The sequence below is a fragment of the Oxyura jamaicensis genome, chromosome Z (assembly GCF_011077185.1).
Source record: "Oxyura jamaicensis isolate SHBP4307 breed ruddy duck chromosome Z, BPBGC_Ojam_1.0, whole genome shotgun sequence".
In the NCBI taxonomy this organism is placed as follows: domain Eukaryota; kingdom Metazoa; phylum Chordata; class Aves; order Anseriformes; family Anatidae; genus Oxyura; species Oxyura jamaicensis.
In genome coordinates, this window is record NC_048926.1 from 262,455 (window position 1) to 290,315 (window position 27,861).

Sequence of the window (27,861 nt, forward strand, 5' to 3'; positions counted from 1 at the left end):
TATTCTTCACAAAAGTTTTCAGAAGAACTTCTATGAGGAAATTGTGTCCCTTTCCAAAACAGCAGGTTCAGAACGTAAAATGATGGACTTGAGCATAGTGCTGAAATTGCATATACAGTTGTGATATGGAAGGGAACAAAGCTGCAAGCATTTGAAATGTGAATAAATGTTGTTTCCAGTTAGGTGTAATAGCTTTTTATCAACATTTTGAAAGGTGTTCTGATTGAAAAGTGTTACAAGCATGTCAGCTAATTAATGTTTGAAACCCATATGTTTTAATTGGGTGCCAAAAAAAGACCCAGGGTTTGACTACATCACGTAATGGGCTTCAGTACTCTATTGTCATGGACAATCCAACAGGAAAATGAAAATCCCAAGCCAGCCTTGTTTTTCAGAGGTAGAGTAATTACAGCTGCATCAACTGCAATGAAATCCACTTTCCCAACACTGGTGTTAAGATTCCTTCAGAATTCTATGATTCTGTGATTCAGATGATTCTTGTGTGCTTTACAGTGCGAATCTGGAAATGCACATAGAGTTATGTATTTCCCACGTATTACTGTGGGTTTACTTGTACATCCTGACATGTAGAAAGCTTATTTATTCCACAGCACAATAGGAGAATGTATTGCTACAGTTCATATAGTTTTCTGAATTGAAGTCTGATCTACCAGTAGCTATTTAGTGTGATAATGGCGTTTGATAGATTGGACACAAACACCATTGTCACACTCCACAGCTCTCCTAGTAGACTGTTAGTCCATGGAAGAAGTAATATGCACACATGCAGACTTCAGCATGGAGACTTCAAAGATCTGCAAAACACAGAGAAAAAGACCATCAGTATGCATACTTAATGTGGCACATCAGGGTTCTCACCAAGGAAGTGGGAGATAGGATTCAGCATTTTTGTCTCAGCTGTAGACATCTGAAAGCTAAGTAGCTTTAAATGTGCCTTTATAGACAAAGGAAATGGACAGGCACTTTTAGAAAGTCATCAGTGCTGCCCTAAGAGACAAATTTATGGAAAGAGGGATGAAGCATTTTCTGCAAGGACTTGTACCTTTCTCTTATTAATGGAGATAACTCATATCTATAGAAGTCAGGGGCTTATTCTATGTTAGATCAGAGTCATGATGCTAAAGACTATATTTGTTTTCCATATACTTGTTTTTTTCTAACGTTTTAGAACCAGCCTACTTAGACAGCAAGTTGGGCTTCTCCTCCAACTGTTTCATTCAGCACAAGTTCTTCTGTGACACTTCACATCCAACAATGAATTAAGCAGTGTAACTAAGGTACATGATTCTTCTTCTTCACTTTTTTTTTTTTTTGTGTGTGTGTGTTTGTTGTTGTTTGACAAGACAGAGCACGTTTCTGTGTTTAACCTGCAAGTAATTTTTCTGCACATCCTCAGTATTTTAAAAAAAAAAAAAAAAGAAGATGTAAAAGATTCTGTTCATGAGGAGTGGTCTAAGAGCATACAAAAACTTACTGAGTATCTTATGCACAGTGATTTCTTAAACCATGGGTATTCAGCTGAATGTTACGATCACATCTGAATACTGCAAAGCAGCAGAGAAAATGGAGAAGGAGCCCAGAGAAGGGAGGATATATTAGAATTAGAAACCAGAGCTTAGGTATCCTGTGCAGACAGAAGGTAGCTTTGTGAAAGTGCAAGCCAGCTAGTGAACGTTCATCAATAGCAATAACAAATTACTAATTGATAATAGTAATGAAACCTACTAACTTCAAGAAAAAGGAGAACTACTGAGTGTAAGTCCTTTATTCCCCTAAAATTGGATTAAAAAAAAAAATCTTTCAGGGAGAGCAGGTTACATTAAATATTATTTTTCAGTTTTTGAAGAATTTGGTAAGATTTCATATGTGCTTAGTTCAGCAGTGGTTTCTTGTGGCTACAGAAGGCTTGAACTTTGTAACTCAGAAAAGAATGCTGTATGGATTGGTTAGAAGAACCCTTCTGATGTGTTCCTGAGAGGGGAAGGAATTGTCTTTTTGTGCCGGGAGAAGAGAACAGAACATATTAGTATAATGCTTTTAAAGCATCCATCTCATTTTTATGCTTAGTAAATGCATTCACATTTTTATGTATTTTATGTATTTGGGAGTATTTGCAGCCCATATATAAGAAAGCTACACCTTCTTATAGTCTTCTGGATCTGATAGCATTTTAGCAATAGAAAATGTTAAGCAAGTTAAATCATTCAATGTGTAGACTTCTCAGATCCTCAGAACTCCTCCCATGGGTTTAGCCTTCCTGTCAATCTCATTTTTTTTAATCTTTCCTAATTCACTCCCCTGATGATGTGTCATCACACAGTAACAGCCTTAGCAACTCTGCTTTATTCCCAGTCTGCTGTCAGCACTCCCATCATCTATTCCAGCTGAGAAACAAAAGGGAGAGGCATAAATCTCTATGATCAGCTGTTTGTAAAATATAAATGTTTGACAGAACTGAGGCATATCAGCTGAGTGTGGTACAGCTATGGATGGAAATCACAGTTCTATACTTGTTTAGACCAAGTGGTCATTACTTTAAGTATCAGCTTTAAGGAGCAGCATTCCCTAGCTTGAATCAGGGCATGCTGCAATTTGTGAGAATCACAGATCTGTGTGCCCCAAAATAAGAGACTGTGTATGGGCAACTGCCACTAGGTCAACTGAAGCACTGGAGGCAGAGGGGAGTAGGACATGGCTCTCTGCAGGAAAAGCTCCAGCACAGAAATCTGCTCTCCAGGTGACACACAGATTGACGGCTACTGCAGAAACAGCAGCCCTGGCTTGAGAAAGCAGAAAGAACTGCAACAGAAAATGTTTAAGGATAAGGGCCTAGGGCTTCCAAATATTGATTTTAAATGTAGATCATCAGGTAGGGAAATCCAGCTCACTGTAGTCCACAGCAATCAAAAGTTAGTGTCAGCAGAGGGGAGACACTAACTTGCAAACTAGCTGGCTGGCTACATATATTGAATAATACTGAACCACCAGCATACTTTGCACAGTGTAACAAAAGTATTTTGCAATCCTTACCTTTTGATGCAACGTTATCTCTTTTATGGAAACTTTTTTGTAAATGTCATGTAGTTCAACTTGTGTTGATCAGCTGTTGCAGACTCATTGGAGCTCTGAACCAGTAAAACTACTGATTTATAAGTACATGTAATCAAACCTTAGAGTAAGTGTGACTTGGCAGCATGAGCTGGGTTCTGAGTGGCCCTTGGCTGGTAAATAGCAGAGAAATGAACTGTCACTAGCTGCTTACCATGTCAGATTGTTTTTGTGTTTTGAACGTGATTATTACAAATGCTCTGTCATTCACACCTTTGTCAAAGAAGCAAGCCTATAAATGCTTGGGCAGGGCTGAAACTTTTCCAAATGATTTTTTATCTTTAACTGACTTTGTGTTTTGAGTCTGCATGTGCTGTGGGGAAATGCATACGCAGAGTGGTTGGGCAGATTTGCAGATCCACAGACAGGTCAGGCCCCTGTGAAATCACAGCTATGAAGGAGTCACCTCCAAAAGAAGGAAAGGATATGCAGCACATCCTGTGCATCAAAATGGCACTGAATTTTTTGATTTAATGACAGGACACAGAGTCACACCCAGAACACATTATGTCTAGTCAGGATGTGGCTTGCTGAGGTCCAGAGACTATTTTTAATAAATGTGTCTATGCTTTAGCTGGTGATAATTAGAAATTAATGCCAAATAGACACAAGTACTATACACTGCTTTCTAACTCATCATGATATTAGTGGTTTCCCCCTTTATCTTTCCCCATACACATTTTACTTGCCATTATATCTGCATCAGAGAAGAAAAGTTAAACAAGATCCTACTCTTAAGTTCGCTAAGGTAAAGTTGGACAGTCACTGGCATATACAGTGCCAAGAGCAGCAGCAGGGCACGGGCAGATGTGCCACTAGGCTTTCTTGTGAAATGTTTGTCAATAGATAGCCAGGCAACCTCAAGCAGGCAGTTTTATAGTTCCACAACTACATGGAAGCTGCCAGCAGCTTCAACAGGAGTATTTCTGTGAACAAAAGGTAACAAAATAAAGAAATGGCCACCAGCTTTTAGTACTGCAACTCAAAACAACAGATTAGTACAGGGAGGAAGAAAAAAATAATCAGCACAGGAAAAAGAAAAATCTACTTTTTGCTTTTCTTCTGCTAGATGTTCATATAAAGAATATTACTAGAATGTTCCAGTTGAGAAGATCATTGTGAAGAACAAAATTTTTCAAGAAGTATCTGAATACGGATCACAAAATTGTCCTTTTCATGTATTCAGAATTGGAAGCATTCCTGTAACCTTGGTGAAGACTAGGCATGCTTACTACCAACTTTATTTTTTTTCTAAAGCTACCTAATCTCTTTAATAGAAAGTGCAGGCTGAGATCACTATGTACAAGACATTAAATCCTGTTAAATTACACAAGCCACAGGCATTTGCAGTCATTTTGATATGCTGAAGTGCTTATTATTCAAAACTCATTTACGCTTTTTAATTTCTGTTAGTACATGTTAGCATTTCCATTTATTTACATGAAACAAGCACAGAAAAGCACTTACCATCTCACACAACTAGCAAATGATCCCATGGTGTGTCGTTGGGATGTGTCAGAACAGAGGTTCAGTTGTATGACATTTTGATGACTATCATTGTATTCGGATCGTTGGAGATGTTAGTTTTCTTTTACAAGTCACAGCAGTCAGTGGTCAGCTGTAGAAAGCCTCTGTTTCCAGTGGACACCTTTGCCTTGCCCTTTATGGGATCCTGAGGTTTTAAAGTAAACAATTCATTCTCTTTCTGATAAGACATATTAAAATATTGATTTGGGGGTGGGAGATGGCCCTCACTGCACAGAGCCAGAGTCACCTTCAGTTAAACAGACTGAAGAACCGGGGAAAAAAATCCTTGAAAGCTCCATTTTCTCTCCCTTCAGAGATGACATGTGGATAGGGAAAAATGAAAAATACATATTTTATTTTTTTTTCAATTGCCTGTTCTGCTTAACCCCAAGATGAAGAGTGTTTATTAGGTCTTCATATTAATTGCTTACTTGTAGCAAGAGTGAATTCATCAGTTCTTCAGATCACAGTTCTAACCTTAATGTTCACTGCTGGACTTTACCAATCTATTTATTTTGATTTACTGTCTTTTTGTGCAGGAATTTTCATAACTCTGCAAGAGTCCATTACCTTTTTTATTAGTTTCATTTTCCAACTCACCTATGAGGTTGGGGAAAAGTCTGACGTCAGTTAAGCCTACCTGAACACTAATGGCAAAAATGCTGCCTAATCACAGTGTAGTTCCAGTCTCAAATACACTAACATAATAATGGCAGCAGACATGAATAAAAGAGAAAGGTGTGTAACTGTGCTTTTTGTTCAATAAAGGAGCTATATTTAGTGCAGTCATATCACTGCATTTATAGTTCAATAATAGTATTTTTGCCTAACGAAAAACTGCAGAATCATTATTAGGAATATACATTTTTCTGAACTTAGTTGTAAAAGCAATGTCACTGCACCATTTCCAGTTTTGTTAAAGATTTTAATTAACACAAAGCACAAATGATTAATGCCAACAGGTGACATTTAGTAGGGAAGTAGAGAATGAGACAGGAAAAGAAAAAAGCACATGCCTGAGTGTTAGCTTTAATACTCTGCGCTATATGATAGAGTATTGAAGAAAGTTACTGAAGTTAAAAATTTCGTAAGAACACAATCCTAGTCACTTACTCGTAGGTTAAAAGCACCGTAATCTTTGCTGCCTAACTTCAGGTGTTCTATAAGAAAGGGAAACCATGGCTACCTGCCAAGCTCAGCTGGTTGTGCAGCGACAAAAAGAGGACAAAACATCTCAAAAATAAAACAAAATGTCATTCTGTTCTCCAAAAATAATAGAGAAAAACTAAAATGCGACACGTTTCTTTGCACAAAAGAAACACCACTTACTCAGTGTTTTGGGGGATATGTTTCTAAATAAAAGCTCTTTTCTTCAAAATGGCAATTGTAAATGAAGTGCACATGAAGCCACAGATGAGAGTCTGAAACATCATTGCAACATTCATTACTGTTGCAGACTGGTTTGGTCCAATTCTGTGAAATTAAATGCCAAATTATTTGGAAATTCTGGAAGAAAAAAAAAAAAAAAACTGGTTTGTTCAAATGTCAATACAGGTGACACAAGGACAAATAATGCAATACACACTGCACATTCATCCAAGAGCCAAATTCTTCTCTTGAAAAAACGTAGGTATGACCCCAAGCAAAATTATCTAACTTTGAAGTTCAACCTAACTTTGAAGTTGGCACTGCTCAGAGAAGAGAAGTGCTTGCTCCCTGTGACCTCCAAAGGTCCTTTCTAACCTAAAGAATTCTGTGATTGCCAGACTCCATTTTATGTGCACTGCTCCTGTTAGCTAAGGTGTCACTGTACAAACACTGAAATTTGGTCCATGGAAGAGTTCTTTCCTATCATTTTTCATATATGTAACATGGAGGATATAAAGTGTGAAATAGAAATCTGAGGAATGAAGCATTTTCCATGTGGAAAGAATTGAAGAACAACTGCAAAATTGCGGTAATGATAACTTACCACAGAAGTAAAAACAGGACTTTCCATTCTGGGAAGTTTTTCACAATGGGATGAAGGAGATGGGCAACTGGACCCTCAGCTGAGATTCTGGTCTGAAAAATGTGATGCTGTAAGATATAGAGATTTAAAGGGAAATTACTGAGGCACCAGTCCAAGGAGACTCCCATCCTGCAGTCCTGTGAAATAGATATTTAAACATTTTCTTTTACTTTCTTTACTTAGATTAGCAGCCTCAGAACTTAACTGTTGTACTGATGGCCATTCACATATGAGAATTTGACCTATACCTTTATGGCTTTACTCAGCCTCTATCTTTAATGAGCATACAGTGAATGCTTTTAGAATTAAACTGATCTGGGGTTGGCTGTTTTATGTGTGGAAAATTTTACAATCCCTCAGCTGTGGGCATGGTTTAAAGCTTTCAGACTAATCTTGGTCAAAGTTTTAGGCCACGTTTTATGGAAAAAAACTGGCATGTATCTAATGACGTTTATTAATTTGTCCCTTTGCTATGACATACTAATTTCTGTAAAGCTATGCTGATTTTTGTCAGTTTATGGTATGACCATTACATTTGTGAGAGGAAATTGCTACAGGAATTACTGGGCTGGAAGTGAGCAAAATTGGTATTTGTTTATCTTTTTATTACAAATTCCTACAATATTCCAGAGGCAACAACCTTCATGAACATTAAAGGAAGCAGGTTTTCCTGGCACTAATACTACAATATAATAGGCAAAGGTAAGGCATATATAGCACTAGGACAACTTAGATCACAGCAAAAAATTCTGTGACCCTTGTTAGTCAACGGCTAGGAGTTAAAGATTACCTATGCTGGTCATTCTGACTACTAGATAGGGAAAGATTAACTTAAAGCATTATAAAGTAGAGCAAAGGTATTTAACCTGGAAAACATGATCTCTCCTGATTACTTCTGGGGCTCAGTAAACGAAATTGATTTGAGTTTCCCAATCATCAAACTCATTACATCAGTTCTAGATCATCCTGGTATTCCTTACGACAATTCACCATCTGACAGATCAGACACAAAGAATTCAGACAGAGGGTTATTTTCAGATTAAATAAATTGGTATAAAGTCCAACTACCTATGTACCATCCATGAAATTTGTGTGTTCCCCCAGCAAAACAGCTGTGGATAGAATTTAAATAATTTGTTGTAAGCAGATGGCTAACACAGAAAACCTATGTTCATTTACCTAACCCTAGGGGCAACTCCTCACCCACCTGGATGACTACTCCCTCAGAAAACATTGTTACTTTCTCCTTAGCTTTAAGTCTTTTGCTGAGGTCAGCGACGCTGCTTCCACTAGTCTGAGAAATTAATTACCAGTCAATTAATTACCAATCAGACAATCAGATATTATCAAAGACACAGAACTTCATTTTTCCTGCCAACCACTTCTGCAACCTATGCGTTTCAGGCAAAGCATTAGCCCTATAAATCATGAATCACAGCAGATCAAATTATTTAGTAACGGATATTTACAAAGAATGTGAGATAAGTTTTTTGTAACCTGTCTTCCTTCCTAGATGCTACCAGGAAGTCTGTAGACCTCCCCCTCTACATACAGCCAGCTGTAAGCACTGAGTGGTAATGGCCCTAAAATTGCCCTGCCCCTACATTATACAGACTGTTACTCTGAATTTGGGTCAGTGAGTATCAGTTCACTATGCTGCTGTATGATTTATTTTGGTCTGCCAGTCATTAAACACATAAAACTTGGTAGAACAAGTGGTTCTGTGATCAGAGAGATTTGTACCACCACTTCCCTCTTGCCCACAGTTTCAGCTCTTTCCGTACTGTGGTAGATACTGACGTGTTACACGCATGGAGTGCAGAAAGTGTGATCTTTGAACAGTAAGCATGGGCTAATCATTTCAAGACTAGAGCTCTAAATCATTTTGGAGTCTGAATCCCAGTAGTATTATTATCTTCAGAATTTGCCACAATAAGTCAAATCTTTGCTCGGTGGTGGCCAATGCCACCTACATCAGAAAAGAGAAGAAACCAAAACAAGTTAGCACTTGTTCCACAGAGGAAAAGGCCTTAACATCTTACTAACTTTTGCTCATGTGTGTTCAGCATCATTGTATCTGCATGATACTTTTACACCCAGCAGAGGAATGTTTCAGGATTTTACCTGCAGGCTTTACCCCCCACTCTCACTCCTGAGAGGGAAAATAGCGTGGGTGGGACGCTCGGAGGCAGCGGAACCTTCCGGAAAGCGCCCTCCCGGCACAGGGCCTGCGGTTGGAGGGAGCTCAGCAGCTGCGGTCTGCAGGGAGGAGATGCACGTTTTCGCCCTATGTTTTCTGCTCCCTTTGGAGCCATCTCACTGCAGCTGTCTTCGGCCTGCTAGGACCTGCTTGCAGAGGACGTGGTGAGTGTTGGTGGCCTATGAGACAGAGGTCTGCAGCCTGGCGGGGCTGCGGCTTGCTGGCCCGGCCAGCTGAACCCGGAACGTCCCTTTCTGGAAGGAAAAGTCTGACCACCCATGGGAGGGAAAAGCATCCCACAGGTGAATTCAGCTCCAGTTGTCTGCACCGGAGTAGATAATGAAAATGTAGAAAGTAGGAGTAGGCTGGAAAGGGTGCCTGGCACCTTTTGCTTGCTATAATCGGCTCTAATTAATCATTGTTTTAACTTTTCTGTGAGTGGTGAAGTTCATTCTGGGTATGAGTAGTCACAATGTGCTTTGCCTCTGTCTCCCACTGTACTTCAGGTGAAGCATTTCAGCCAGTACAGCTCAGCGTAGGCTTTGGTGTGTTTTTTATTATTTTTGTCTTTTGATAAAAACTGCAGACTCAGAAATTGGTTGAAAAATCATGACGCTGTTTTCAGAATTCTGTGTTGAAAATTTAACCCATCCTCCTGCTAGTAGTTAGAAGTTGTTCTGGCCAAATGGTGACTGGAAAAAGAACTCCGTGGAATTGACCTATATACTAGGAGTGCATTGAGCCAAGAAGTAGCCAAGTTAAGGGTACTTAAATGGAGCTTAGCAGGGCTTTTTCCCCTCTTCTTTATTCCTCTACATCTGTTACAATGAGCAAAAATAACATGGCTGTAATGTCAATGTTTTGGAGACAAAAAGTGGGGACAAAATCAAAAGATGTTAGTTGTCATTTCATATGACATTACAGACATTTCACTTGCTAAATGTAATCTTTACATAGATCTCATGTTTAGTCTTCTCAGGTAGCAGTGTTCCTTAGTTGACTAACTGTCCTATGCAGCATGAAGTTGAATTTCGTGTGGCTATTCTAGTCCTGGATGCCATAGCTCTGCTGAACTGAGATACTTGTCACAAAATCTCGATTTCAAGGCCACAGTAAAAGAATCTGCAGTTTCTTTTTCTAGTCTAAGTAGTCATGTTTCTGTCAACAAAGAGTGTATGTAGGGGAAGGGTATAGGCATCTTGAGCACAGCTGTCCCTATTTGCTCAGATTAATGCAGGTGGCTAGAGTCAGGCATCGTAATTTCTCTTTATATGTTGAAAGATGTTTCTACAGGGAAAAGAGAACAAGGACTAAAGCAGGGAGAAAAAGAAAGCAGCTGTTTCTGTGAAAAGAGATCTTTCTTTCAAACAGAAAATTTTGATATATTGGCAATTGGAGAATGCAATGGAAGGGATATTATTTCAGGAAGCAGAAGCTGGTTTTCACTTTGAAGCCTGAATGGTGTCCTTTAACTGGGCCAGTGAGATCTATGCAGTTTGTGTTGTGGATAACTTTGCGTGTAGAAACAACAGGTGAGTAAAATGTGGATCTTGAGCTCAAATTAAAATGAAGTGTTAGCAGTTCTGGGCAACTTTGAGAACTGCAGCATCGTTTAACAAAAATATTGGAAGAGGAATTGTTAATGTGCTGGCTGCAGAAGCAGGGTTTAGGAGTTATACTATTGTTGAGACAAAGAGAAGTAAGTCTTCAGTAAAAGCGGGTGCGATGGTAGCCTGGGGACCTCTCCAGAGACTTTGGAATCCTTGGATTCAAAGCGGATAGGTCTTCAGAATAGTCTCTGTTAAACTGTAGAATCTTACCTATGCACTGGGTATTAAATATACTAGATAGTAATGGCACTAGAATTATTGCGACTGCTCATCTGGATTAACTTGGCTGGAGTAAGTTTCCAACTGACAATTAAAGCAGGAAAGATTTGTTCTAGACTTCTAATCTTTGGTTGTAATGTGGTCACTCCGAGGTGTTAATATTCAGCAATTAAAACTGCAGGAGTCGTTGTTCCCTTGGCATATATCAGATTTTACTTTTTTTTTTTTTTTTTTTTTTTAAATAGAATGTGTATCTGTAGATGGTAGAAAATCAGCTGGATTTGAAGTAAATCATCAGTAAACTTGTGTCTCTCCCCCCTCCCCCAGTCTCTATGCCTGGGAATTGACTTAAAATGTCTGAGGGTGGAAAAATAAGAAGGTTTGTGGTTAATAGAATGAGAGGTGGTCTTATGTTCAGATGGCCTGGGTAGGTGAGATAACCTGGGTCTATGCCACGCGCAGTTTCTGTGTTGTGTATTGGAGGAAGGCTTTCTGGGCAAGATGGTTCAGGACACAGTAACACAAACTTTTTCATATCAGCTCCTGTAAATCTCTGCATTTGCAGTCTACTAACTGAGCAGTGTGGCATGGAGTTCCCAAAAGCACTTGTCTGAGGTGTGATTCCAAAATCACTGTTGATCAATGAGGCTTAGGTATTCATGTCCCAGCAACGTGTTGGGTAAAGTGCTTGAATTCCAAAAGTGAAGCTACATTGTTTCCAAAGATATAAATGAATGAAATGCTGGAAAACTTACTTAGGGGTAACTGATCTATCCCGGGTTTAACAAGGGCAGATTCCAGTGGTATCAGGTTCCCAAAAAATGATGACTCTTTCCTACCCCATAGACCATGCTTAATCAATGTTCACCTCAGGGGCTTCTTGCCCTGCAACAGATGGTAGCACGCATAAATGCTTTTTGGTTATCTTACAGAAATCTGGTGTAGCGTACCATAACTCTGGAGTCTAAGAAACAACCTTTTTATTTTTTTATTTTTTTTTTTAAATATTGAACGTTAACAGGCATGCTTTTGATGGTGTTTGAGAATATCCTATCCTGTACCTTGCCAGAAAATCTTTGCTATGAAAAAGAAAACATGCAGTATTGTGGTCCTTCCTCATGTATATTCATATACTTTGTTGGCCTGTGTGCAGATGTAGGCTCCTTTTTGAAAGGAAGAACTCAGTGTAAAATGGGAAGTTTCTCACTACCTCCTCGGTACTTGGGGAGAGGGGTAAATGGCTGAGTGTATGAGCTCTTAAAGACACCTGGCAGTTTTGATGTTAATAGGACTTAAGTGCAAATAATGGGAATTGGCTGCCTCTAATCACATAGCAATTCAGATGACCAGAACGGCTGCAGTAGTTTCTCACGTTATACAGCCTTGTGCTCAGAATGCATTTAAAAGACAAATGAATTGGAAACATTTTCCTTTTTTCTGTGCTTCTCTCCTTACTATCTCTTTGCTTTGGTATTAGTGTTAGAAAAGGAAAGGAATTTGACCAGCGAACTAGTTCCTAAAACACCAATGTGGGGGAATGGAGAGGAAAATTCCAAGTTCAGTTTGCAACAGATGGCCACTTGAAATATTTATATCTTGAAACAAAAATTTTTTCTGTTTGCAAATGCAACTGAGATGTTTCAGTATTTTTTTTTTGAAACAGGCTTAGCCTGTAATAGTGCGCGTAGAGACTATACTTCCTAGCCCCCATAATGCAATATGACATTCCTCTTTTGGAGAATCACTGATAACTTCTTGATGTTTCTCAGGAAAAACAAACAAAAAAAACATATTTAAGCTACATTTTTTTTTTTTTTAAGTCATGCAAACTTATTGAAATATATGTTTAGTCTTAGAGGAGTTGTCTTGAGCTGAAGAAGTTTGAATTTTCTGGCCTTTATTTTTAAAAGGTTAAAGTTTCTACTGACAATGAAATAAAACATCATTTTCTAAGTTTTTTGTTTTTCTGTTGTATTGGAAATCAATTCAACATGTTCAATTGCTGTGTCAGTAATATAAGTAGATTAAACTCTTTTCCTACATATAAGATAGGCTTGAGTTTATATAAAGACCAAGTAGAAATTAGTTATTTTCTTGTTGAAGTGAAGGGTCTTAAACTATGCAATTTTTAGTCATTTCAATACTTTTCTTTCATGGCTTATTCAGGGATTCAGAAATTATATATGTATGTATGTATATATATATATTTTTTAACTGGTAAGCAGAATATATTCTTTTTGTTTGCAGCATAAATTCTGTATGAAATGAAATTGGAACTCACCTGTTGTTCCTAGAATACTCTTCAAAACTTGTTTTTCTTCTGAGGAAATTTATTATGACTGGAAGAAAACAAAACAACAAAAAAAAATGCCATGCATGCAAAGCTTAGTCTTTGTCCCCAGTGGAGAGTGGGTTATTTTCTACCGACTTTAGCTGATGTTTTTCCAGCTTACTTTCAAACAATATCCTACTGCAGCTATCTTTGAAACTGCGTGCTGAGTATGGCAGTGTACAAAGGTGGCATTTGTATCCACTCTGCCAAAACAACAGGCTCTATGTGCTGCTCTGGGGTCAGAATAGACCCTTTCTGTGGAGTTTGTTAAAGATTACTCAGTCTGAAATGTATCAAGAGCAAGTCTTCTCTTTGATTTGATTGTTACTATGGGTATTATTTCTCCAGGACTTGTCAGCTCTGGTCTGCTGTTTACGCTTATGATAGGACTTAATTTTTCATGGTGGCATTTGGCAATGTCTGTTTGCTAGAAAAATTATTGCAGCTTCAACTCCTGTGAGTAGTTTCAGTCGCTAGGAGTGTGCTCTGCTGTTGTGGCTGTTAGGCTGCGCCGTTCTTGGAATGAAAGAGCTTGTAACTGTAGTGCTCCAACTCTCGGCAGACTGACAGCATGCTAAATTGAAGTATGCTTTAATAAGATACGGTCACTGATGCAGGGAGAAACATGTATTTTAACGTTGTGAAATATGCCTTCTGGTGGGGAAAATGGGCATGTGTTTCCAGCGTCACTGGTGAATTAAGCTACGATATTCTCATTGATAGCTTGTTTGAACCATTTCACATACATGAACTTGAGAATGTTAAATATTAATCATTCTTATCAGCCCTCTGTAAGCAGTAAGTCAGAGCCCTGTTTTAACTTCAGGTAAATGAACAAACGAACTGGGGCGATTCGTGAAACTAAGTGATATATGTAGCAAGATTCAGCTTGTTTCACAACTCCTAAATGCTGGTGGAACATAAAGTTCCATTTTAATTTAGGATTGGTGAGTAACTCAGCCAGACACAAGTAAAAGGTGTGTGCGCAAGCTACCTTGGTTGTGTATTACAATATATATTAAGTGAAAGTAAGGGAAAAAATGGGATGGACTGTGTGTTAATGTAATCTGATGAATACAAGCTGTGTCCAGAACTGCACTGAAAAATCTGAGCAGAAAAATCTGTTTTCTAACTGTGTTTGAGTTCTTCCTAAAGAGGCAATGAGAAAATAGCCTTGCTCTATCAGCTGATAAGACTACTGAGGAATAGCTGCAACATTAAGATCCTAAGATCTTGGTTTAATTCAGGTAGTGAGGGATGACAGTAGGTCTCCGGTCCAATCTCCTGCTCAAAGCAGGGTTAGCTGTAGGGTCAGGGCTTTATCCAGTTGGGTCTTGAAATCCTCCCCAGGGAGAGACTGCACAACTTCTTAGCTTGACCAGATGTGATCTGGTGGATCAGCTGTGTAAGTATCAGGTACTGAGCAAGGTAACAGCAGCTGAAACAGCTGCTCTTTGGCCTGAAGCTTCCCACAGGAAATATGTAACACAGCTGCCTGGTTTTGGACCTACACACAGAATATAAGTTCTTTCTTTCAAATGTTTATATGCCAAAACATTTAAAAGGTGCTACATTGTTGGAAAAGCAACCTACTGAAATCAGGGGAGCTTCCTACAGAGTGAGGCAGGTGCAGAGAGCTCTGTTCTGGAAGTCTGCAGGAAGTCATGGCTGGTGGCTGACCGGGCTGGGTGAGCAGCATGTGCACGTGCTCTTCCACAGGCTTATCACTTTGGGGCCAGTAGCACTGGCCAATGCGTTCTCACTCAGAGGGTGGTGAGGCACTGGAACAGGCTGTCCAAGGAGGTTGTGGATACCCCATCTCTGGAAGCATTCAAGGCCAAGCTGGATGCAGCTGTGGGCAGAAGTGGTTGGCAACCCTGCCCGGAGCAGAGGGGTTGAAACTAGGTGACCTTTAAGGTCCTTTTCAACCCAGGCCATGCTATGATTCTGCTGCTTGCTGATTGAATGGAAACAGAATGTCTGAAGTGCTGCAGGGAACAGTGAAAATGAGAGTTTCTTCTATATGGATTTTATAGTTCCAGTAAAAGCAAACAAGAACTTGATGAGGGAGCACAAGGAAACAGTGGGAATTTCATTCTTTAAATGTGCTAGTAGCTAATCTGCTATAGCATGTTGTGGGGTTTTAGTGATTTGTGTTTTTTTTTTTTTTTTTTTTTTTTTTTCCTTCTCTCTGTGCGTGGTTGTTGGTGGCTTTTTTTGTTTGCTTGTTTTTGGGGCAGCTCATGCTGCTGGATCGGGGACCTGTGTGGGGAGCTGCAGGCAGTCGTCATGGCCTCAGTGGTTACAGGCACCGGTGAATGTTTGGGGGAAAGCCCTGGGGTAGTGCTGCTGGCAAATTTCTTGCTGGCTGCCGTGGGGCCAGAATTCCACCCACTGCATAGAATCACAAGTTTGGGCTGGAAGGGACCTTAAAGAAGAAAAGGGCAGGGACACTTCCCACCAGACCAGGTGGCTTGAAGCCCTGTCTGATCTGGCCTTGAACAGTTGCAGGGATGGGACATCTGTTCTGCCACAATTTTCTGCCACAACAGACAGTTATTGTATGGTTTAAAGGATTTTACTGAAAAGTGTGAAGATGAGAGACTCTCTCTGTTAGAAGGAGCGTGTGGTTACAGTATCTATCGGTGTCCACAGGTTCATGAGAACTGCTTGAAGCACCGCAGTCCCACACAGAGAGGTTTTTTCAAATACAATTTTTCCTGAAGCACATCATTTGGCAAAATACTTTTGGCTTAAGTGGAAATTTCAAACCAAAATAAGTTTCTCTTTCATTTCTAACTGCATTTTTATTTAATTCTTGAAAGCTGACATGGATGTTATGATTGAATTAAAATGAAAAATGTTGCTTTTCAAGTGTTACTTAGAATTATTATACTTCTGTTTTTATTTCATTGGCATGAAGGTGTTTTTGTTTAGGTCCAGCTTTCAGATATGGTTGTGAACATGAGGTGAACAGAGAATATTGAGCACAGACCAGTGAAAGGTACTATGTATTGTTTTAGTTCTCTAGTCCAGCACCTATTGATGGAACGCTGATTGGAAATGATGAGGTATTGGATTATGTCCTTAGTTTTTGATGAAAATTGGTATTTCTGTCTCTTTAATTCAGCTTTTTTTAAGAACAATTTTTTCCATGTGTTTCATGCATAACCCTTTTAACAAGTTCATTTGATTGGCCTACTAAAACCAGTGATGTGACAATTCAGGTCTCAAGACTTGAGGGTGGGCATTAGTTTGTTTATTTTTTATTTATAATCTTGCTAGCTGTAGCTCCTGAGAAATCATCACATGGGTGATGGTGCCCTAACTCAGGTTAGAGCAAAAGATTATCAGAGAAACATAGATTTGCTGATTGTTTCACAACCTTATAACCTGATTCTACTCTTTTGTTACATAAACACCATTTGTATGCTTTATGAATGCTCAGAAGACTTGGAGATAAAATATTGTCTCATCTTGCACTTGATCTATTTCAAATCTGCGCGTCTTGGTGCCTGACTTGCTGATTATTGAGCTAAACGGTGGTGGTGGTGGTGTTTCTTAATAGCTTTTGGGAACACAAAAGAGATATAAACTGCATTGAACTGGTTTCTGAGCAATATACTTATAAGCAAGAGTGTTTCTTTAGCCATAACAGCTGCTTAGTACTTGCTGTCCCCAACTCAGTTATTGTAATAAGCTGAAACCTCGAAGTGGGATGATATGTGTGGAACTCAACGTAGCCCCATGTCTGCTTGAACTTCTGCTGAGAGATTGTCCTTGTCCAGGTATGTTAAGTGTGTAAGCTACGCTGGCATTTTAAGAATCTATTTTCTGGGTATTGTATTGTTGGACATGCCAAGTAGCACCTGATTTCATGATTATCCCAGCAAAGCTGGTGGGGTTCCTGAGGATCTGTTTGTGGAAAAATCAGAGCTGTGATTTTTGCAATTCATTGTTTGTGCTGATTACTTACTTGTAATCAGTACTGACTGATTACAAGTCAAACTAACAGCGGGGGGGAAGGTGATCCACTTTGCTTCTAGGAACATGTGTACCTAGTTTGTGATGTCTGACAATACAATAAATTGCAGAGGTTTGGGGGTGAGGGATAAACTGATGCTGGGAAGGAGTTGGAATGCTTTCTGCTCTTGTAAAGAAAAAAACATGCACCTCAAATCTAAAGGATGCCCTGACGTATAGGGAAGGGAAACTTGCTTGATACTTTTTTTTTTTTTTTTTTTTTTTTTTTTTTTTTTTTTTGGATTTGCAAGACATTTAACAAACTTAGAAAACTGAGGCTGACATGAGATGAAGGGGAGAAGGGGAAAGTCTTCATATAACAAAATGCTCAACCTATAGGAGAAGAAACAAAAGGGGGAGTGGAGACGGTTGTCATCAATTCAGTGTCTCGAGTTCCTCAAAGGTACATAGGAAGCTTTCAGTAGATGCTAGGATATCATCACAGGATGCAACAGGATTTTACTGATTCCCCAGTTTGAGGTTCTTGGGTGTTTTTAGCCCCACCAATAGAGATCAGTAACCAGGACAAATAAGCTACTCAGTGGATGACCAGGTGGGCTGACTGACTGGTCATTGGACTCCTGTCCTTCAGCATATGGACAGATCGGCTCAAACAAAGATATTTAAACAGATGCCTATGGCACAGATAAGAAGTGGTATGGCTATGTGTGTGTGTATATGCACTGGCCTTAGAAGAAGAAAAAGAGGCATTTTTTTTCTTACTGACCATCCAACATGAAAACATGACGACAGTTACTTTAGCAGAATAATTTGAAGTTTCTGTGACAGTCAAATGAGACTGTTTTCTCTGTTAAATGCCACTCATGCTGATGTTGCTAGATGTTGTTAAGATATAAAGTGCTCTGGATTTTCTAAGGTAACTCTCATTTGTGCTGGCAGTAGGCATAAAGACCTCTGACTTGCTCTGAATATTGTATTTGCTTCCCTTCTAAGTGCAGCTTGATATGAACTGCTGCATATTCTAGCAATCCTGATAGTTCTTTTATTCCTCTCTCTTTTTTTTTTTTTTAAAAAAAAAAAAAAGCTCCTTATGTAGCCTCATTTCTTTTCCTGGGAGACAGATGTGTGGATCTGTACCAGAAACACTTGTGTATACGTCGCTGTAGATTGAACTAGCACTGGATCCAAAATGTAAGAAACTGTCACTTCCTCAACTGCAGTGAATTTATCACAAATACCCTCTGAAGTGCTTTTAATTGCTTCCATCTATTCTTTTTCTTTCTGGTGAAGTTAGATATTAGTGATAGACTTTCTTTGGTACTGTGAACAAAGGGGCAGGAGCAGGGATGCAGTATATTCAGACTTTCAATGTGGGCTAAAAGAAGCTCAGGAGTGGTTGTGGCGCTGTTTCTTCATCCCTTCCTTTTCTTGTAGAGCCAAGTGAGAGCTGTGGAAGTGTAAGGTAATGTTAAGAAAACACATTTTTGGAATGTAGTTGGAGGGACTGTTCCCATCAGTATTGCTCAGAGCAAAGTCTGGCTCTGTGCTTACACCTGCAGGGGATGGAATGTCATGTTTTTATCACCAGAATTCAGAAAATACTAAGCTACATTTGCTGATGCTGTTGGAAGACTGTTTTTGCCACATAATAAATTTTCTCTTTCTGGGGTTCTTATCAGTTGTTCTTTATGCCAGTACACTGCCAAACTGTAGCTAGCAGCAAGTACTGTACAGTACCTCTGTGCCTCTTGTAGTGCATGTTCTGGTGCAGTGGAACTGCCTGCATAGAGACTGAAAATGCAAGAGAGCACTTGTCAAATCCAGGTCTCTGAGGAACGCTTTGATTTGTGTTGGGCTGCTTCCCTGTAATGGAGCAGTACCTTCCTCTTTGATGGGCTAATCCTCACCAAATACTGAGTGACTGGCAAACTCTTCTCGTTGCTTGTTAGGGATGGTATGGTTGTTACAGATAAAAGGCAGAAAGGAGCAAAAGGAAGATGTTTCCCAACTCACAGTCATATAGTCAAGTCTGTTATAAAAGAGGAGAAAAAAAAAAAAACATTATTTAGACTGCATGCTTTTTTTTTTTTTTAAACGTAGAGGCACAGTTGAGAAATACAGTCTGAGATGTGTATGTTGTAACAAGTCATTGAGATAACAAAATGTTACCGTGATTTCTATTTAAATTATTATTAAATAATCACAGTGAACTATCTGCGTGTTTGAGTAGTAATCAGAGCTGTTTAAAACTTGGTAATATTCGTAACAGCTGTTTTTCACAGAAATAAAGCACTGGGACATAAGAAGGGACTGAGATGGTAGAAGACAGAAAAGGTTGTTAGTGGTCAGAACAGGTAACACTCAACTCTCTGCTCCAGATGGACTGCAGAGGAAGGAGATCGCTAGGTTAGCACCAACTATTAATCTCTAGCTGCTTCAGACTGTTTTTTTGTTTTTCTTTGTGTAAAGAAACCCTTAAACCTAAGGGTACGTTCTGCATTAGCATACCGAAATAGTAAGAAGTACAGCAGAGAAGCATCTGTCCACTGCATGCAACTAATATTTGCCAGGTATTGATCTAGTGTCCAGCACTGTTATTCTTTAACTTTAGCCCAAGGTTCAAAGTTTTGCCTTTTGTTTAAAAACTGATTTCAAAGGGAGGTCATGTCCTCTAGCTAATCCAGACGTGATAGAGGTCTGTGGAATAGTAAAAGAGTTTACTGCAACCTGGAGGAAAGCTCAGAAGCCTGTACAGAACCCCCTATGGCACTGAGATGTGTATGCATCCACCCACGCTGCAGTACATAGTGAGCCTGAAAAAGTGTCAAAATGGGGCAAGTAATTGGTCCAAATTAGCAGAAGAGCAGAAGCCCCAGGTTTTCCCCACCTGTTTATGCACACACACAGCAAAAATGAAATTGTGGGTATAACTTAGTTGTATCTGTACTGGCTTCGTCTGGCAAGACTAGATATTACAATACTGCTGGAAACCGGAGTACAACTGTTATGGTCGTATCTGGGCTACGTGCAATGTTACTGTGTCTTTGCTGACGTTGGGTTGCTTGCACTAGCTTGAGGCAGTGGTTATTGCCCACATTCCTGTATAAATGGGCATTACAGCTGAATTTCTTGTAACTCAGAGTGAGTGCGTTCAGCACTCCATGAAGTCAAGCTCGCTGTATTCAGGTTCAAAGGAGATTTTCAAATTTATCAGGTTCAAGCTGGGCGAAGATTAAATTTAAAATTTCATGATTAACCTGATTGTTCTCTGTTAATATATATCCTTGCCCATTTGATATTCACAGTCTTGTTTTAGGGATCTAACTCAGAAACCAGTTTTGGTTTCCACAAAGCCAGTGGCAGTGTAGATGTTCCTCTGCAGGCTGGTTAAGGGCAACTAGGTTGCAGAGCAGCCATCAAGAAGAGCCTTCTCCTGCACTGTGCTTAGGAAAACCAGGTATGTTTGTCACCTATGGCCACCGAACAGCCACTGTGCATTACCCTGTAACCTCTTTGCAAGGTCCTCAGCTTACTGTGTGGTTGTAAAGTAGTCTATCAAGGCACATTGAATGTCCTGCAAATCTAACACAGGTCTGTCTTCTGTTCAGGTCTTGTAACTCATGGAGTGAGACTACTGCATAAGCCAATGGATCTGGACTTAGCTAGTGGAAAATCCAGCTGCTAGAAAGGTGGCTGTCATCTTCCTCTTTGCTTTCATAGTGCAACATGCTGGAAATTGTAGATGTTTGAACCAGCCTCTAAATTATTTAGTAAAACATTGTGCAAATGTTGAGAATACTTAGAAATTTGAAAATGTATTGAATAACTACAGGCATAGAATTTTAACATGCTCACATTGTTATACACTACTGATAGAGAATTGTCAAAGAGGAAAATGCACTGAAACTTAAAGTAAAAAGCATTGATAGTGTATTTATAGCATTAAGGTATGATGTACAGAGTAGAAGCTAGTAGAAACAGAGCAGTATTTTTTGATGATTATGTCTTCAGTTTAAAGCACAGTGGAATATAAACTTAAGTCTAATCAGTTAAGCTAGTGAAACCCAGAGTAAATAGCAGAAAGTAAGTTGGATGAAAATAGCAGGTGCATTTAAGCAAGAATAAGTTTAATTTGGTCAAGGCTCCCTAATGAAAGGGGAAAATAACCAACAGTAATTGTCAAGAGATTATTTATCATTGTGATCCTTGTATCAGAGAGGTTTGACACAGGAGCATTTCCTGTTGGGTTACCATAGTGAACCCTGAGTTTCTTTCTCATGATATTATTATGTACGAATATAAATGATAGTGGGTTTATGTAGAGTCAGTCCTGGAATGAAAGAAAAGCGTGAAATTCAGCTCAATGTAAAACACTCAAGATTGCTGAAACAGTAATGAGGCTAGCTTTGAGAAGAGAGCACAGGACAGGTTTTTTAAAAGAAATTTCTGCATTTTGTGACTGCCAGTATGTTTTGAATGCCCAAATACTCATTAAATACAACTCAACTGCAAGTCTTAAACAGTAACTGTAACTTCCACATTGAGAATTGCTCAATTGTGTTATCCCCTACCTAATTAATGTTTTCATAGCCGTAATGTATTTCTGGGCATTAACACAGGGTCTGTCCCTCCAGCCATTCTGCAGAGCAGATGAAGCATGAGTTAATGCCATCGTGGCAGTAGGTGCCTGGTGCTGTCATCTGGCGCTCGTGTGACCTCATTTTCCTCTAGCTTCCCCTGGAAGCTGAGGTGTGTAGTTTAATTCCGCATGTACAGTTGAGTTTCTATCAGATGGCATAAGTTTGCAGCAGTAGGCAGCTCTAAACGTTACCAGAAGTTCTGTACCAGCCTGCATGATTTGGTGGACTTTGCTCAGATTGTCAGCAGTGACATAAATATAAATGTGCTTCTTGTCGTTTGTCTTCCCTTGGCTGGATCCAGAACTAGGGCTGGCTTCCACTTGAGGGAACCACCTCCAGAGGCCGTCTACATCCAGGTTTTCTTGACATGGCCCCATAGCAATCCCTTATTTGAGGAGTGTTAAGTGAGGCAGAGGTAAGAGTATGTGCTGACATCCAAATACACATCTAGTTATTTATATGCCTGGTTTCCAACAACTACAAAAAAGAACCATCTCCACTGTGGTAGGTCCTTCAGCTGTATGTTACTCATGTTTAGAAAAGTAAATTTGCTAGAAGCACTACTGTTTGTCCTGCATTTCTATTGTTTGGGCAGGCTGTTAACCAAGTTTAATTTGATCTGGTATGATTGTTTTTATTATGACAAAGTGTTGTTGGTTTTTATTTTTTAAAGGAATTAAGTTTGCTAGTTTAGGAGTTCGTTCTTGTTAGGATAGGAAATGTCAGTAGCAAAGAACCAGGTGTCAGGGCTAGATCTGAGCATGTCCTCGCTGCTGATACAGCGACTGCAGCGTCTCCTAGGGGTGGCTGTGGCGCATTGTTCATACGTGGGCATGGATTTCAGGTGCTAATACAGTAACATGCTGTTGTGGTTTGCTTGTTTTTGAAGAGCAGCAAAACCTTGCTAGTAGAAGTATGGAAATGCCATAGACTAAAGATTTGCACAGACGTCTTCAGCCACTGAGAAAGCCCCACGAGAGAATGGTCTGGGGTGGAAGGGCCTTTACAGCTGGGGTCTCAAAAGGCCAGGGCAGAGGGGGAGAATACCCATGCCTTGTCCTGCTGGCCGTGCTGCTTCAGACGCAGCCCAGGATACGGTTGGCTTTCTGGGCTGCAAGCACACGTTACTGGCTCATGCTGAATTTTTCATCAACCAACACCCCCAGGTCCTTCTCATCAGAAGGCTTCCACAGATTAATTTTCATTTCCAATTAGAAACAAATGGAGTTTTGTTGTCTCACTTTTTAAACCTACTGGATGTAACAGTGCCAAAACATTAACACAAGTAGATATCACTGGAAAAGACATGTATGTTGTGGTGGTCTTTGTTGGTTTATTTTTAAATCTTTGTTGTAAAGAGCCCTGGTTAGTCCTGTGTTTCAGCGTCACATGTAGTTCTTCACTTTTGAGTGCTAAGGTGTGTGGTCCTGCTACAGCTGAGTTCCAGTGCATGGGAGGATGTGATGTTAGTTGATGGCATGCACTTTGAAACATGCCACCTGGCTGCTCTAGCCCAGGAAGAAGTGGAGGCTGGAACAAAGGGGAGGAGATGGGGAAATCTTTGAGAAACCAGTGCCCAAGGGAGGAGAAGACAGACAGGCACAAGCAGTGTTTATACAAAGTGAATTAGTTGCTGCTCGAGGGTCAGGAGCATGTTGTGCACAGTCCAAGTTATGAAACCAGAGAATTAGTGTAAAGCAATTTGTGCTCTCAGCATGAAGGAGTCAGTAATGAATGCCGTCAACCTGTAAGCATAAGCTTTTCTGATTTGGCTTTGGCTTTCTGAACTGCATTGTTGGCACAGCTCAGAGACTACTGCATTAATTATTAAAGCAGACTAAGTCATACTACCAATGTGAGTTGAGATGGTGTATCCAATACCACATGTGCACATGCAAGCAATAGCTCAGCTGCAAAACTTAATAGGCTGAATCATCTAGGGGTTTGGTGTCTTTTCAGTAGTTAGATGGCAACATTGGTGAGCTCTGAGTAACTTTATTTATTACAGGCATTGCCATCTGTTGGTAAGTTGACCGCTATTTCTGATGACGTGTTTCTGGGTCATATTGAGATTTGTTTGCCTAGTCACCTTGCTTGCCCTCATTCCTCTCCCAGTTCCCAGACACTTGCTGAGGCCGATGGGGTGGTTGTAGCGGTGGTGGTTTGTTGATTAGCAAATGTCATCTGAGGGTAGCTGCACAAAAATGCTCGTGCCCTACGTATTAGGCACGTTGGATCTGTGTCTCTTGTAGGCTGTGCTTAATGCAAAGAGAATCCGTAAGTGTTAATTTACGTTCTGGTTCTGTATTTAAGTCTAATAGACACCTTAGTGCAGCCGCATCTCTCTTGAGTGCTGATACTAGGAAGACAAGCAAGCTGAGGAGGAAAGTTCTGTATACCTAAAGTGAACTGTTAAGTCAAACGTGCCTTGGTTACAAACAAGGCGGTCACCCTGATTAGCAAAAAAGGCAACATGAGTTCCATCGCTGTTGGTGAGAGCACTGAAATGTGAAGACTCACATTGTTAAACTCAGCTTTGTTCAGTCTATGAGGTTGTTTGTATTGTGTTTTCTGTAGTACAGATATTGCAGGGTGCAGAGAGTTCTGTTGTAAATATATGAATATGCAGCAGAAATAACAGCATGTGTGTTTTTATTTTGTATGTGGCTTAAACAGGAAAAGCTAGCAAGCGTGCTGCTTGTCTGGTCGCTGCAGAATTAGATAATTTGAGAACAGACTTCTTGGTTGTTGTGTTTCGATGGAGGGTTTCTGTTCCTGTACCAGAAATGATGATGCAACAGAGGGGATACCAATAAAAAGTTGGGAAAGATGCCAGTTTTGTATTTAGTCTTCAGAGAACACCGCATAATCGCTGGCTTTTACTAGTTGTTCAAATCCTTATAGATAGAGAAGTTCCCTTGGATGGTGCCTTCTGAAGGTGGCTGTGCACCAGTGACTGACCAGTTGCCACTGTAAATGTTTCTCAGTTTCACCTTACACACCTGGAAACCCTATATGCATCAGTTTTGTGGAAACATTGAGGATCACAGAAAAATTTGGGAACCACTTTTACAGAAGCTGAAATAAATGGATGGTGCTTTTAACCACTTAGGAAGTAAATCAGGTACAGATGTGAATACAGGTAGGCTCCCTGAACCATCTCCCAGGGTGAGAGCACCTTCCAGCAGGCAATTTTAAAAAATAAGACAAAGCTTCAATTAGACAAAAAATATATTTGAAGTATAAAACGTTGTAACTTCCATAGTTCTTTATTAAATATTTAATTAAGTTGCATCATTTCATTACAACAACTTCATTTTGTCACATTGAGCTTCTGCTGTCAGGAAAAACAAACTACAATTTCGTTCATTTCTTTTCAGAAAATAAATGGATTTTTTTTTTTTTTTTTGTCCTTAACAAAACCTTTCTCCACAGTGTATCAAATCCAACCACAGTTTAAAGCTGTATTAATTGTGAAAATGAGCATTATCTATAAGTAGCATTTTAAAATCAATTTTATGTAGTCTGGTGTTATTTTGAATAGCCTTCTAGTATGAGGCAATTCTTACAAAAATATTAAACAGAGGGAATTTATTCTGGAATGTTTGACACTTTCTGCATGTTTGGAGATATCAATTATCTCAGTTTTAAGTTTAAATTTTAGGTTCGCAGACGTAGAACATAGCAACATCATTTTCTGGAGTTTTGCATTTGGGTTTTGAGAATCATAACCCATCCACTACTGCGTGGTTGTGGTACCGCTGTAGTGGAGAGGGTGCTCACGAGCTGCTTTCAATTCAACAGAACAGATTAAAGTACAAAAATGCAACGCATATGTACTGTTGTATGTGGGTACATACTGTGCATATTTTTACATACATAAATACAAAATTGTTAAGAAAAAAGAGCAAAGTATGTGAAAATTGTATGGAAAAGGGGGGAACCAACAACATGTAAGTGGCAGCTCATGTAGATGAACAGAATGTGAGCAGTGTGTACATACACAGACATATGACTAGCTACGGCTTGCATTGATGATAGTGTTATTTATCTACAGAGGTTCTGTGTGCAGACCTGATGCGTATGTAACATTAATATGGTTAGATTCTAGTTCTGTAAGTTTCCCGTGCATTGTAACTATGCGTTACTTCTTAGTGCAACATCGTAAGAGATGCCTGAAGCCTGCAGGCTTTCTTCTTTGTTGTTGTAGTTTTAGATACAAAAGGAAAAGCTTTTTTATACAAAAGAAGGAAATTAATGTTCATTTAAGATGTCCAATGTGGTAGTCTACCTCTTTTCTACTACACATATTGATGATTAGCCCTTGCACTCAGATGGGTATGATGACTTCTTTTAACTCTGAAAAACGCGATCCAACTATCCAGTTTCCCTCTCTAGCTTTCCCAAGTCCTGGCCTACTGGTGGCATGTGCAGTGCTCCAGCCAAGCACCTGGAAGGCCTGGCACACATGGTGGGTGCTGCCCTTCTGGAGTCACAGCGTGGGGCTAGTGCTTGTGGCAGCGTTCATCAGCACACGCTTGAGGCTAGTGTGCCACGTGTGCTCCTTGCACTCAGAAACCAGCGAGAGGTCTGAGTGAGAGAGATGGGAATGAGATGAACCTTGTGGGAGGGGGAGCCTTTATCTTAGGACTGAAAACCAGAAAGCAACTTCCAGCAGTGAGGCCTGGAAGCTGGAGTTACTGTGATAGTACAGTGTATGTTAAGTACAGCCTTACAAGGCTCAAACCTATAAGCCTTGATGTGAAGAGGAGGTGACAGCTACAGATCCTATACTCTAGATAGTGACCAAATTGGTTTGGGGCTAAACTGTATACTGTGTTAAAAAAGGCACAAAACTATGGTAGGTGCTATGTGTTTTATTTCAAATTGTAATTAACTGACATTTCGCTACCTTTTTCCTAGGAAGGTTCCTTCAAATGCTACTTCAGGAGCTCTGGAAGGATTGCTAGGTGGCTAGAGTGTCAGAAGATAAAAGCTCAAATCCTGCTCAGGACCTCAGAAAGAGCGGTAAGTCATTATGTTAACGGGTTGGGGGCAATTTCTTCTGCAGCTGCTGCCTTGACAGCTCATGCCATTTACTTAGCCTCACATAGTCTGTTGCAACACTAGAGGTAATTTCCTGGGTTTTGTCCTAGTGTAGAAGATCTTAGCTTTTTGACTGATGTGAAGGGCATATCTGCCCTTTGGTTTAGCCATTAAGATAGCCATTGATAACAAAATCTGAGTTGCATGGCTATAGTACGTTTCAGTAGGGGGTTACATCTCTGTAACTTCCCTGATACATGAAAACCAGACGAAGTCAAGAGTGTCATTCTTATAACCTGTCAATAACAGTAGATGCTGTAGCTGACAGGGATGCTTCTGATATCCAACACAAAAGCTTTATGCAGCAAGGGACTGGGCTGAGCAATTCCCTTCAGTTTTTCTAACAAGTAGTTATGCTCATAAGTGAATGCTGAATCTGGATTACTCCTGCACCCCAACAAGAAAAGGACAGGGCTACTCCAGTGACAGAAGCCGTATTATTTAAAAGCTGTTTCTGTACAGGCAAAACGTGGTGTGTGGTAATAGCACAGCTAACTTGGACACCCAAAAGTAATGAGCTGGCTTACTGTTAAGTTCACCTAGACTGGTAGGAGTAATACTTCCATGAGCAAACTGGTCCCCAAACAAAAGTTAACTTAGATAGCTGTGCCTGGTACTGCACTGGCTCTGCACTGAGGGTAGGTTTGCAATGCAGGTGGGAGCTGTGACTGTAGTGTGTAGAACATGAGAGGCACAGACAGCATTTATTTAGCTAATTGCATTAATTGCAAGAAAGCCAAATAGCACAAACTTCAGCATGAGCAGTACAAGTGTATCAGGGCACTGCATATTGGGCCTCTCTCAAAGGGGCCCATTCTGTGAGAAAGAGTGCATGCAAAAGATGTTAAGCAAACTCATCCTAACATTTCAGTTATAAAAAGAAAGAAAAAAAGTAACCCAACAAACAAATTCCTTTCTAGTCTGATGTCACCATGTAACTCTATTGTCTGGAAGGACTTTAAGTATTAGAAAACCTCGTAGAAGATGTTGGGGGATTGGGAGAGAGGGAGGGACCAGAGCAAGCTCACAACAGGAATAGCAGATTCTGAAACAACCAATTCTATTTCAGTTCCACTATAAAAAAAAAAAAAAAAAAAAGAGAG

At 39.8% G+C, this 27,861-nt stretch overlaps 1 protein-coding gene and 1 long non-coding RNA gene across 5 annotated transcripts in view; one reads left to right on the plus strand and one right to left on the minus strand.

Annotated features, from left to right (window-relative positions):
* Positions 1-27,861, plus strand: part of ALPK2 (alpha kinase 2) — a 79,751-nt gene that overhangs the window by 51,180 nt on the left and 710 nt on the right. The window contains exons 12-13 of the transcript XR_004746191.1: positions 8,798-9,031; positions 26,576-26,680. The gene's annotated coding sequence lies outside the window, so the exon portion shown is untranslated. The remainder of the gene's footprint in view (positions 1-8,797; positions 9,032-26,575; positions 26,681-27,861) is intronic.
* Positions 584-13,409, minus strand: LOC118156227. Of its 4 annotated transcripts, none has more exons than XR_004746196.1 (4): positions 12,978-13,409; positions 6,629-6,804; positions 4,597-4,801; positions 584-815 (listed from the first exon to the last, which is right to left on the minus strand). It is a non-coding gene; the product is annotated as an uncharacterized LOC118156227 (long non-coding RNA). The 4 variants fall into 4 exon arrangements; XR_004746197.1 differs by lacking the exon at positions 12,978-13,409 and adding an exon at positions 7,534-7,663; XR_004746195.1 differs by lacking the exon at positions 12,978-13,409 and having other exon boundaries at positions 6,629-7,253.